The 13,025-nt window shown below is 42.8% G+C and overlaps 1 protein-coding gene and 1 non-coding gene across 2 annotated transcripts in view; both read right to left on the bottom strand.

Moving 5' to 3' along the window:
* Window positions 1-13,025, bottom strand: part of LOC126281942 (tyrosine-protein phosphatase non-receptor type 9) — a 769,005-nt gene that overhangs the window by 600,968 nt on the left and 155,012 nt on the right. The window lies entirely within an intron of this gene.
* Window positions 10,967-11,040, bottom strand: Trnat-ugu (transfer RNA threonine (anticodon UGU)). Its single transcript has one exon. It is a non-coding gene; the product is annotated as a tRNA-Thr (tRNA).

The following is a 13,025-nucleotide window of genomic DNA, read 5'->3' on the forward strand; positions in this document are numbered from 1 at the left end:
AAGCGGCGAGGAAAGGAATATATGGAAAACACTGGGAACATTAACTCACAGGGTACTAGAGGGAGCTTAGAGGATAAAACTGTAGAGGAATATATATATATATATATATATATATATATATATATATATATATATATATATATATGGCGTGTCTGCTTGAAGTTTCCACATTACGTGAACAACGCTCATTGATCCGTTTTTTTGTTTCTGGAGGTTAAAAACCAACTAAGATCCTTTGTCGAATGACTTTATAGTATGTTGACAATAGTATGAATCGCAGAAATTTTTAAAAGTGGGTACAACAGTTCAAAACCGGCCGAAGCTCAGTAAGTGACCAGCAACATTCTGGCCAGCCAGTTGAAGTTTAAACTTCTTCGCTTCATAATCGCACTGACTACATTATTCGTGAAGACCGACATACTATGTTTGAACATACAGCAAAAACAATTACAATATGTGTTGTCGCAGTTCATAATGTCACCAGGAACATGCTCAAGTGCAGCAAAACAAGTGCAAGGTGGGTAACGAAAGAGTTAACTCAACAACACACAAGAAACCATTGAAAAAACTGATTGGGTGATACTACTTGATCTTCCCTACAATTCAGATTCGGCTCCTCCTGAATTGCAGTTGTTTGGTTCATCACGTGGGAAACAGTTCAGCAACAACGAGGCCAAAAATTTGCGGGAAAGTGGCTCAAACAACAAGACAAAAAATTCCTTACATCGTGTATAAGAAAATAGTTCATCGTTGGAGCAAGTGTGGGGATTATAGTGAGAAGTAGTAAGAGGCTCATTTTGTAAAATGATACAGTCTTTTCCTTACAAATTTGTCTCTTTTAATTACTGGACGTCCCTAGTAAAATCAGTGTGTTTTATATATAATAAAAAATGGGGGTAAATGGTTTGTGTTGTTTGTCAGATGGCACTCTTGAAGTGGACTCTTCAGTCTAGGGGTATGTAAGGCGGAGTTACTGTAAATCACAGATAGCATCAACATTCGCTTTTGTGTCTAAAACAATGCGGGGACGTGCGTGGACCGAGTGCTGCCGTAGGCCGGACAGATCGCATCGCGGTTAACGCCTGAGAAAACAGGAGTCACTGAGTGGCCACGGGGCGCAACTCATTTACGTACAATGGGAACCACTGCAGAAGCGACGGTGCTGCGCGGATACACCAACGCGACTCCGCGTGGGCCCGGTACTTGTACTTACAGAACCAGGAAACAAAGAACACAGGTGATTGTTTACAAAATAGAATTACGTGGAAAAAGGCACCTGGGAACTGCCAATGAGATCTAAATCTATATATATACATCCTGCAAGCCATTATAGACAGCATAATACAGCTACCTCATACCTTAATTTGCCCGATTAATTGTTACTGAACGTTGCATTTATACATTCTAAGACCAAAATAAACGACGCGCCACGAAGGAATTATCCAAATTACAAAGGTAATCGGTAGAGGTAATAGACATGCGTAGACAAACTAATCGTTCCAATTTCACAAAAATTGGATGATTTAATTAAGAGAAAGAGCTTCACAAATTGAGCAAGTCCGTAACATGTTGGTCCCCCTGTGGCCCTTACGCAAGAACCTTGATTTATAGTGTTGTTGGATGTCCTCCTGAGAGATATCGTGCTAAATTCTGTCAAATTGGTGCGCTAGATCGTCAAAATCCCGAATTGGCTGGAGGGTCCTGGCCATACTGCCCCGAACGTCCTCAACTGGTCGACCTTGCTGGTCAAATTAGGGCCGTCGGAACACGAACCGTGCATCCGAACATTGGGTGTTGAGTGTCCCGAGTTTCTGAAGTCATATCGTGGAAAAGCACATTGAGGAGTCCTTCCGAACGTGCAGGGCAATATCTGGTGTGTCACAGTGAATTTGCGTTCGAACGTTGACCAATGAGATGACACCACGCCACCTACGTCATGTGCACGCCATCTTCTTTCAGTGCAGAGTTGTGAGGCTCCATACTGGCATTCAGTTGAAGCCCGTATGTGTATATATATGTTGTTTCTGAGCACTAGCAAATTGAGGACCTCTCGAAAATCCGTAGTTAATTGTAGGACTTGTAGTAATATGACTAGAAAACTAAACGACTAGAAAAGTAATATTCCTGGTAAAAGAGTTATTGTAACTTGAGCATTATTGAGAATATGCCATTTCAAGGCAACAGCGTGTTGAGGATCCATCAAAAACGCAATGTTCTTGATATAATTCGTTATAATTAAATTTCAGTTCATAATATAGCTACGACTGAAGCTTCGGAAACGCTAAGACGTGCTTGATTTGGCACCCAATAATCTTCTAGGATTTAGCTCAAAAATCAGCATCCCAAATGTATAACGAAAAGTCTGATGTGTGGGTGGTTCGCGTCCCACTAGATCCAAATATTTTTTCCTAACCTTTGCGTTTTTAATACGTGCTGATACTTTCTTACTAGTTTAATATACGTATATACCATAAAATTAGCTGTTATGTAAATATAAGTGCGGTCGGTTTTATGTATACTACAAACAGAATAATATGACTTCGTATGAACGAGGGAGAAAATGTGCGATTTAATAGAGCTAACGTAACAGTTTTACGTACGCCTATTTCGTAAACTGTGCGATTTACGAGCTAGATACAGCCGACAACTGCCGCTGGAGCGCGTTGCGATCGTGTAAGTCACGCTGGGGCACAAGTACAGTATACACAAGTCGTATCGTTTCTGGGCGTTCAGCAACACGTTCAACTCGATCCGCTCAATGTTGAGGTTCAAAAGCATGGTCCGTTTGCGGAAGACATAAGCTTCGGCAAGCTCGAAGACAAGCAGTATAAGTCTCGTCGTGTGTGGGCGGAATTTATCTTGCTGAAATGTAGACTCAGGATGGCTTGGCATGAAGCGCGACAAGACGGGGCGTAGAATATCGTTGACGTACCGCAGTGCTGTACGTATGCTGCGGATGACAACGAAAGAGGCTCTCCTATAAAATTAAATGGCAGCCCAGACTATCACACATGGTTGCCGGGCTGTATGGCGGGCGACACTGAGGTTGGTACCCCACCACTGCTGCGGCGCCTCCAAACAAGTCTTCGCTGGTCAACGGGACTGATTACTGAAGACAATTCTACTCCAATCAATGAATTCCAGGCCGAAAGCGCCTAATACCACTGCAAACGGGCTTGTTTGTGTGCAGAGGTGAATGTCAGTCGATGCGAGGGGCGCCTTGAGCTCAGCTCTCTTCCTGAGAGCCCATTAATGGTCTTTCTGGTCACTGAACACCAGCTGCACGTCCGATCGATCATAATGATGAATCCTGGGCTCTGAGTGCCTCTGTGAGGACTGCTCGGTCTTCAAGTTCTGCCGTCTCTCTAGGTCGACCGCTTCCTTTTCGACGCTGTGCTCGGCCATGGTTCACCCATTGCCGCTAACATCAGAGAATTTTGACATCGCTCCTATTCAAATGTCGAGCGATTCGCCGATCGCACCAACTGTCTTCTTTGAGTCCAACTACACGCCCTCTCTCAAATGCTGACATCTGCGTATATTCTTCACGTGCCTGTCTGCGAGGCATAGTATACGGAATGAAATTCGCAAAGGCTTTTTGCTATCGTATCAACATGTCCCCCTGTTCATTATCGTTGACAGCTGCGGAGTGAAATTGCGCTGCAGCGTCCCACATTTATCCATCGGTCACCAAAGTTTAGCATTTTTCGTCGATACCTGTATCAATATCAATTTGTGACCAATTTGCGTAACTCCTTCGTGGTGCATCTTTTTTTTCCTTTTTTTTTTTCTTAGTAGTAATTAAGCAGTGGTAGAATACAGGGAACAGACGACGCAGCTTAAAATTGGTGTAGCACAGGGTTGCAGCCTATCTCCAAGGTTATTTAATCTGTAAACAGCAACAGAAACCAAGAAAGAATTTAGAAAGGGGACTAAAGTACACGGAAAAGAAATAACAACCTAGCGGTTTGCGATGCTATAATTCTTTCAAAGTTGTCAAAGGGCTTGGAACAGCAGTTCAACAGAAAAGAAGGTGTCTTCAAAAGAAGTTATAAGATGAACATCAGAAACATATCAAAAGTAACGGAATGTAGCTCAATTAAATGCGGACTTCCTCTTAGAATTACGTTAGGAAGTGATACTGAAAGTAGTAGTCGAGTTCTACTATTTTGGCAGCAAAGCTACAGACGATCGCAGAAATAGGGAGGATAGAAAATGCAGCTTGGCAAGAAAAAAATTTTTGAAAATGATGAGATTGTTAGCATCGATTATGAATTCAAATGTTTGGGAAACTTTTCTGGAGGTATTAGTACGGGCTATATTCGTGTAACTACCCGAAACGTAAACGATAAGTAGTTCAGATAAGAAGAGAGTTGAAGTTGGAATATAGTGCTACAGAAGAATATTGAAAATTAGATAGGTAGATAGAATAACTAATGACATGGTACTGAGTCGAAATGGAAAAAAATTATGGCACAACTTGACTAAAATAAAGGAGCGGTTGACATCAAGCATCTTGAGGCATCAAGTAATCGTTAATTTGGTACTGTAAAGCAAAGTGTGAGATTGAGAAAGGGGGGGGGCGACGAACTGTAGACGAAGACCCAAGTTCGAATACAGTAAGCAGGTTCAAATGGATGTAGATTACAGTAGTTATATAGAGAAGAAGAAGCTTCCACAGGCTACAAAAGCGTAGAGAGCTACATCATGTCAGTCTTCGGATTGAAGGTCTCAACAACATCTTCCGCATTACCTAGCAAATAGTTTAAACCTTACACAAAACAGTTGTGTCACAAGCAGCTGGCCGCATCTAGAGAAAACACGCCGTCTCTAATTTTGTGGAAACGTACAGAATTCCCCTGACGACAAAAGAATATGCCCTCAAAATATGTAGTTGATGTTATTATACGAGGGCCGTTCAATAAGTATTGCAACACATTTCTTTTCTCGAGCAGTTTCGGTTGGGAAAAACACGGAATGTCTTTGGGACACCGTAGGAAATTTCCGCTTCAGCCTCTATGGTTTTATGAAGCTCCCGTAGGTGGCGGCACTAATGTACCCTTCAAAATGGCGTCTGTAACGGAGGTATATTTCAAGCAGAGGGCTCTCACTGACTGTGCATTTCTTCTCGTGCGAAACTAGAGCATCGCATATGTTCTTAGGCGCTTGCAGAATGTTTACGGAGACTTGAAATTTAACAAAAGCACGGTGAGTCGTTGGGCGAGGCGTCTCTCGTCATCGCAACAAGGTCGCGCAAACCTGTCCAGCTCCCCAGTGCCGGCCGGGCGCACACAGCTGTGACGCCAGCGATGTTCGAACACTCTCAGTTGAGGTGACTGACGCATCACAACCAAACTCTTCGCTTTTCAACTGGATGTCTCTGTTGGTACTGCTGGCACAAACGTCCACACGTTAGGAATACTCAAAGGTGTGCGCGCGCTGGGTTCTTCACCGCGTAACAGAAGACAATAAATGGCTCTGAGCACTATGGGACTTAACATCTGTGGTCATCAGTCCCCTAGAACATAGAACAACTTAAACCTAACTGACCTAAGCACATCACACACATCCATGCCCGAGGCTGGATTCGAACCTGCGACCGTAGCAGTCGCGCGGTTCCGGACTGCGCGCCTAGAACCGCTAGACCACGGCGGCCGGCTCAGTCTTCGGATTGAAGGCCTCAACAACATCTTCTGCATTACCTAGCAAATAGTTTAAACTTTACACAAAACAGGTGTGTCACAAGCAGCTGGCTGCATCTAGAGAAAACACGCCGTCACTAGTTTTGTGGAAACGTACAGAATTCCCCTGACGACAAAAGAATATGCCCTCAAAATATTTAGTTGATGTTATTATACGAGGGCCGTTCAATAAGTATTGCAACACATTTCTTTTCTCGAGCAGTTTCGGTTGGGAAAAACACGGAATGTCTTTGGGACACCGTAGGAAATTTCCGCTTCAGAATCTATGGTTTTATGAAGCTCCCGTAGGTGGCGGCACTAATGTACCCTCCAAAATGGCGTCTGTAACGGAGGTGTATTTCAAGCAGAGGGCTCTCACTGACTGTGCATTTCTTCTCGTGCGAAACTAGAGCATCGCATATGTTCTTAGGCGCTTGCAGAATGTTTACGGAGACTTGAAATTTAACAAAAGCACGGTGAGTCGTTGGGCGAGGCGTCTCTCGTCATCGCAACAAGGTCGCGCAAACCTGTCCAGCTCCCCAGTGCCGGCCGGGCGCACACAGCTGTGACGCCTGCGATGTTCGAACACTCTCAGTCGAGGTGACTGACGCATCACAACCAAACTCTCCGCTTTTCAACTGGATGTCTCTGTTGGTACTGCTGGCACAAACGTCCACACGTTGGGAATACTCAAAGGTGTGCGCGCGCTGGGTTCTTCACCGCGTAACAGAAGACGATAAATGGCTCTGAGCACTATGGGACTTAACATCTGTGGTCATCAGTCCCCTAGAACATAGAACTACTTAACCTAACTAACCTAAGGACATCACACACATCCCTGACCGAGGCAGGATTCGAACCTGCGACCGAAGACTATAAAGAGCAACAACGAATGACCATCTGTGCGGAATTGTGCGCGCGAGGCTGATTGTGACAATTTTTAGTCGAACGTCGTCAGAGGCGATTAAACATGGGTTCATCACTTCGAACCGGAAACACAACAAACATGGAGTGAAACCACACCATCTCTCCGCCGAACAAAAATTTCAAAACGGCGCCAGCGGCCGGTAACGTCCTGGCGAAGGTCGATCATTCATTCTCGGTAATTTAAAGAATATTCATTCAAAAATACAAGCTTCCTGCATCAGTAGCACAATTACGAGCGGCATTTTTGTAAAGCTCAACGCTCCGATTACGTTTGTAATGTGTGACCTGCACTGTTTTCAACGATATTGTCTTCCAAAAAAATGGTTCAAATGGCTCTCAGCACTATGAGACTCAACATCTGTGGTCATCACTCCCCTAGAACTTAGAACTACTTAAACCTAACTAACCTAAGGACATCACACACATCCCTGACCGAGGCAGGATTCGAACCTGCGACCGAAGACTATAAAGAGCAACGAATGACCATCTGTGCGGAACTGTGCGCGCGAGAATGATTGTGACAATTTTTAGTCGAACGTCGTCAGAGGCGATTAAACATGGGTTCATCACTTCGAACCGGAAACACAACAAACATGGAGTGAAACCACACCATCTCTCCGCCGAACAAAAATTTCAAAACGGCGCCAGCGGCCGGTAACGTCCTGGCGAAGGTCGATCATTCATTCTCGGTAATTTAAAGAATATTCATTCAAAAATACAAGCTTCCTGCATCAGTAGCACAATTACGAGCGGCATTTTTGTAAAGCTCAACGCTCCGATTACGTTTGTAATGTGTGACCTGCACTGTTTTCAACGATATTGTCTTCCAAAAAAATGGTTCAAATGGCTCTCAGCACTATGAGACTCAACATCTGTGGTCATCAGTCCCCTAGAACTTAGAACTACTTAAACCTAACTAACCTAAGGACATCACACACATCCATGACCGAGGCAGGATTCGAACCTGCGACCGAAGACTATAAAGAGCAACGAATGACCATCTGTGCGGAACTGTGCGCGCGAGAATGATTGTGACAATTTTTAGTCGAACGGCGTCAGAGGCGATTAAACATGGGTTCATCACTTCGAACCGGAAACACAACAAACATGGAGTGAAACCACACCATCTCTCCTCCGAAGAAAAATTTCAAAACGGCGCCAGCGGCCGGTAACGTCCTGGCGAAGGTCGATCATTCATTCTCGGTAATTTAAAGAATATTCATTCAAAAATACAAGCTACCTGCATCAGTAGCACAATTACGAGCGGCATTTTTGTAAAGCTCAACGCTCCGATTACGTTTGTAATATGTGACCTGCACTGTTTTCAACGATATTGTCTTCCAAAAAAATGGTTCAAATGGCTCTCAGCACTATGAGACTCAACTACTTAAACCTAACTAACCTAAGGACATCACACACAAACCCATCCCCGAGGCAGGATTCGAACCTGCGACCGTAGCAGCAGCGCGGTTCCGGGCTGAAGCGCCTAGAACCGCACGGCCACATCGGACGGCTACTCCCCTACAATCGCAGTCTATGTTTACAGGGCTCCATCGACAGATCTGCGGCTTCTTGTACTAGAAATAATGCCAATGTGGGAACAGTGACGGCGGTTTGTATCCGACCGGAAGAGACGATACTGCGGCTGCACAAACACACACTGAGACCAGTCACATCCTGAATGACGCGGTCTTCCGCCATGTTATCGCCGCCTGGCGTCCGGCTAAGGTATCCGCTGTTCCTGCTCCATGCGGTCACTCGAGTTCACGACGAGCACCATCCGAATTCTGAGACAAATATTCTGCGTGTTGATCCCAAAAGCACAGTAGGCAGGGATTGCACTTATAGTGATCAATACAATCACATTTGCGCAAAACCTTGTTAATTACAAACATTTTCGAAGAGACAGCACAAGCGACTGTAGTGAAAAAGAATGTAGCTTGAAATGTGGATACGATACTGAAGAACAGTCTGTGACCACTGAATGAAAGGTTGCTCAAAAAAACCCACATCATTAAATATAAAAAAAGTATTTCGCGTTAATATTAATTTACTCTTTGATCACAAAACATGTGTAGTAGAAATATATTGATGCGACTAGTATGAGATATTTGTGAATTTCAGTGAAGCTTCAACACAATTTAATGCTTTCCAAGACCGTACTTGTTGCTACTAGCGAAGTTAAGATTCCTCCAGACTCAATGTATTTTTCATCCATTCCTATTTAATTTCTCTTTAAGAGAGTCGTCCTTCGCAGTCACGCTGCTGCAGTAGGTTCAGACTGTGATCCTTATATATGTAAGTAATCAGTCGTTTGTCTATATTACAGAAATAGTTTTTTCTTAAACTTAAATTGATCCGTGTTATATGGATGATATTTGAGGGCGACGACTGTATTGGAAGTTTTATGTGAAATAGTATATACAGTAACAGTTAGTTGTTACTGATATTTTATCACCACGATGCGTTTCGGCGAGATGCTCCCATCGTCAGGTGCATTTATTGTTACCTTAACATTGCAATTACTATGAAGTGAGGTTAGTTTCCCTTGCTATGTATGCCAGTGATGTTGTGTGTTGACAAAGACGCTTGTTCAGAAAGATTAATATGTTATAATGTGTACATTGTGTGATATTCATGATTAGTCATTTTGTTAGAGCATTTACTTAAATTTTTGTTGGTAATTTCGATGCCTGGCACACAGAATACAGTAACAAGTATTGTTTACATCAATCCAAAGGGTCTTAAAAGCTAAGATAAACTAGTGTCTATTGCTGAAACAGTAGTATACAGTCAAGATGAAACACTTATATCTAGATGTATTTATGTCATGGGAAAATATACAAATAAATAATTTGGCTTTACCAACCAGTTACCTAATATTTGTCATGACGTAAATACATCTAGATATAAATTTTGATCTTCCCTGTATACTACCGTTTTAGCAATAGAAACGAATTTATCTGAGTTTTAAGATTCTTTTGATTGATGTGAACAAATGATTGTAAAAGTGGTAAGGTGTGATATACTTGCTACTGTGTTCTATGTACCAAACAACGATTTTACCAACAAAAACGTAAGTAAATGTACTAGCAAAATGACTAACCATGCTTATCACATAATTTAAACACTGTATCATATTTATCTTCCCGAACAGGCGTCTTTTTCGGCACATAACCTCACTGGCACACACAGCAAAGGATACGAACTTCACTTCATATTAATTACAATGTAGAAGTAACTGTAAATGCACCTGACGATGACAGCATGCTGCCGAAACGTGTTCATAAAATATTAGTAAAAAAATATAAATAGTTTTCGTTCCCTACAAAAATATCTTGCAAATTATTTGCTGCTTGTAAGGAGACATTTGTCATTTTGTATGTTGTGATTATAAATGAGCCTTAAATTTTGGCTATTTGAAGAAAAAAAAAGAACGGTTTCAAAGACGGACATATTACCACATTAAAGGCTCGCGATGATGGCGGTACGCTTATTACAATTATTTTCTGTTATTCATCGCATATGCATCTTATAATGTTTTCGACGTTACAGATCATTCCTTCCAGCTGCTAGATTCCCACCGTTTTTTTTTAATTATTTTTCGCGTAGACGTCACATACGTGCGGGTACGTAGCTATTACGTGAAATAATAAAATGTGTCGCGAATATTTTGTGATCTGTACAAAAAATAGCTTATGATAGGATATCGAGCAGCAGGAGGACCTGGTCTGTAACACCCAATCGGTAATCATAGAAACGCTAGTTTGAGGTCAGTGACACAAAATAACTGTAGTAAAGATTATACAATCATCGTCTCCGAACTGCTCCTCTGCTGTAGGCAATACACAATAGGTATTACCCAAACATAAACACTTCCATCGGATTGCCACAGATTACAGCCTGATTCATCAACCCAAATCAGTTTCCATTAGTAGTCCACTCTTTTGTGTCGCTCTTTACACTTTCTCAAGCGTCAGTTCGCACTGTCTACAGAAACATGCAAGTATATACACGAATATGGTATCTGTACTTCCGGACATCGGTGACCATGCAGCTCGTTAGAATGAAATTACTATGAAATGACGACCCTTAGCTGCTTACAGGCGTTGACATATATCAACGGGGACAGATGAAAAAGCCGGCCGAAGTGGCCGTGCGGTTCAAGGCGCTGCAGTCTGGAACCGCGAGACCGCTACGGTCGCAGGTTCGAATCCTTCCTCGGGCATGGATGTGTGTGATGTCCTTAGGTTAGTTAGGTTTAACTAGTTCTAAGTTCTAGGGGACTAATGACTTCAGAAGTTGGGTCTCATAGTGCTCAGAGCCATTTGAACCATTTTTGAACAGATGAAAACGTATGCCCCGACCGGGACTCGAACCCGGGATATCCTGCTTACATGGCAGACGCTCTATCCATCTGAGCCACCGAGGACACAGAGGATAATGCGACTGCGGGCATTTATCTCTGGCACGCCTTCCGCGAGACCCACACTCTCAACGTATTGTCCCGCACTATGAATCCCTGCAGTCGCACTATCCTCTGTGTCCTCGGTGGCTCAGATGGATACAGCGTCTGCCATGTAGGCAGGAGATCCCGGGTTCGAGTCCCGGTCGGGGCACACATTTTCATCTGTCCCAGTTTACATATGTCAACGTCTGTAAGCAGCTAAGGGTTGTCATTTCATAGTAAATATGCAAGTACTGAGGAGGTGCTCGGCCACTCTATCCCATTCTTTTAAGTCCCTATGCTCAGTCATTGTGCTAGCTGGACTGCTGGTAGTACTATTGGAACTCATGAGTGACTCCTCCCGCTCATTTCCTCCACTCTCCACAGTATTCGACGGTCACTGTCGGGCGTGCTGCACAATCGTGGACTGGACTGCGTCTAGTGTGCAGAAGCTCTTACCGATTGAAAAGAAGACACGCACTACACTGTAAAGCATCAGTCATTGTTTTATATTCATGCCTGACTAACGTAATGCTTTTAGTTGCGCCAGCCCAAAACAATTGTATGAATTTATTGTAATATTGATTGAGTTTCAGTTAAAGGAAGGCAGGTAGATCTTACGAAATGCTGTGTATGTAATGTTTTTTAGGAACATATTCAAGATTTGTTTCTTCAAAATTCATTGGCTTCCTTTTACGGGACGAGAATATTTTAGAGACTGGATAGTGATCTAATTTTGTATTCATTACATTATATTTCAGTTTAACTTCCGTTTTAAAACGTGTTCTTTTAGGGAGTAATAATTATTCTCTGATTGTGATATTTATTATTTGAAAGTTATAGTCGCCTGGAGCGGCGGAACTTTTGTCATTTTAGGAATTACTTGAGGTTAGGCAGCAAGATGTAAATCCAGAGCCCCAAAAAGACTATAAGCATTTATTTGTTGCGCATAGTCGAGGATGTTGGTGTTAGCCCCGTTTTATGATAGACGACTCACACGAGCCAGAACTGTAAGAAATACATTCATCATCATCATCATCATCATCATCATCATCATCATCATCATCATTTAAGACTGATTATGCCTTTCAGCGTTCAGTCTGGAGCATAGCCCCCTTATAAAATTCCTCCATGATCCCCTGTTCAGTGCTAACATTGGTGCCTCTTCTGATGTTAAACCTATTACTTCAAAATCATTCTTAACCGAATCCAGGTACCTTCTCCTTGGTCTGCCCCGACTCCTCCTGCCCTCTACTGCTGAACCCATGAGTCTCTTGGGTAACCTTGATGCTCCCATGCGTGTAACATGACCCCACCATCTAAGCCTGTTCATCCTGACTGCTACATCTATAGAGTTCATTCCCAGTTTTTCTTTGATTTCCTCATTGTGGACACCCTCCTGCCATTGTTCCCATCTACTAGTACCTGCAATCATCCTAGCTACTTTCATATCCGTAACCTCAGCCCCGTTGATAAGGTAACCTGAATCCACCCAGCTTTCGCTCCCATACAACAAAGTTGGTCGAAAGATTGAACGGTGCACAGATAACTTATTCTTGGTACTGACTTCCTTCTTGCAGAAGAGAGTAGATCCTAGCTGAGCGCTCACTGCATTAGCTTCGCTACACCTCGCTTCCAGTTCTTTCCCTATGTTGCCATCCTGTGAGAATATGCATCCTAAGTACTTGAAACTGTCCACCCGTTCTAACTTTCTTCCTCCTATTTGGCACTCAATCCGTTTATATTTCTTTCCCACTGACATTACTTTCATTTTGGAGATGCTAATCTTCATACCATAGTCCTTACATTTCTGATCTAGCTCTGAAATATTACTTAGCAAACTTTCAATCGAATCTGCCATCACAACTAAGTCATCCGCATATGCAAGACTGCTTATTTAGTGTTCACATATCTCGATTTCACCTAGCCAGTCTATCGTTTTCAACATATGATCCATAAATAATATGAAC

The sequence above is a fragment of the Schistocerca gregaria genome, chromosome 7 (assembly GCF_023897955.1).
Source record: "Schistocerca gregaria isolate iqSchGreg1 chromosome 7, iqSchGreg1.2, whole genome shotgun sequence".
In the NCBI taxonomy this organism is placed as follows: domain Eukaryota; kingdom Metazoa; phylum Arthropoda; class Insecta; order Orthoptera; family Acrididae; genus Schistocerca; species Schistocerca gregaria.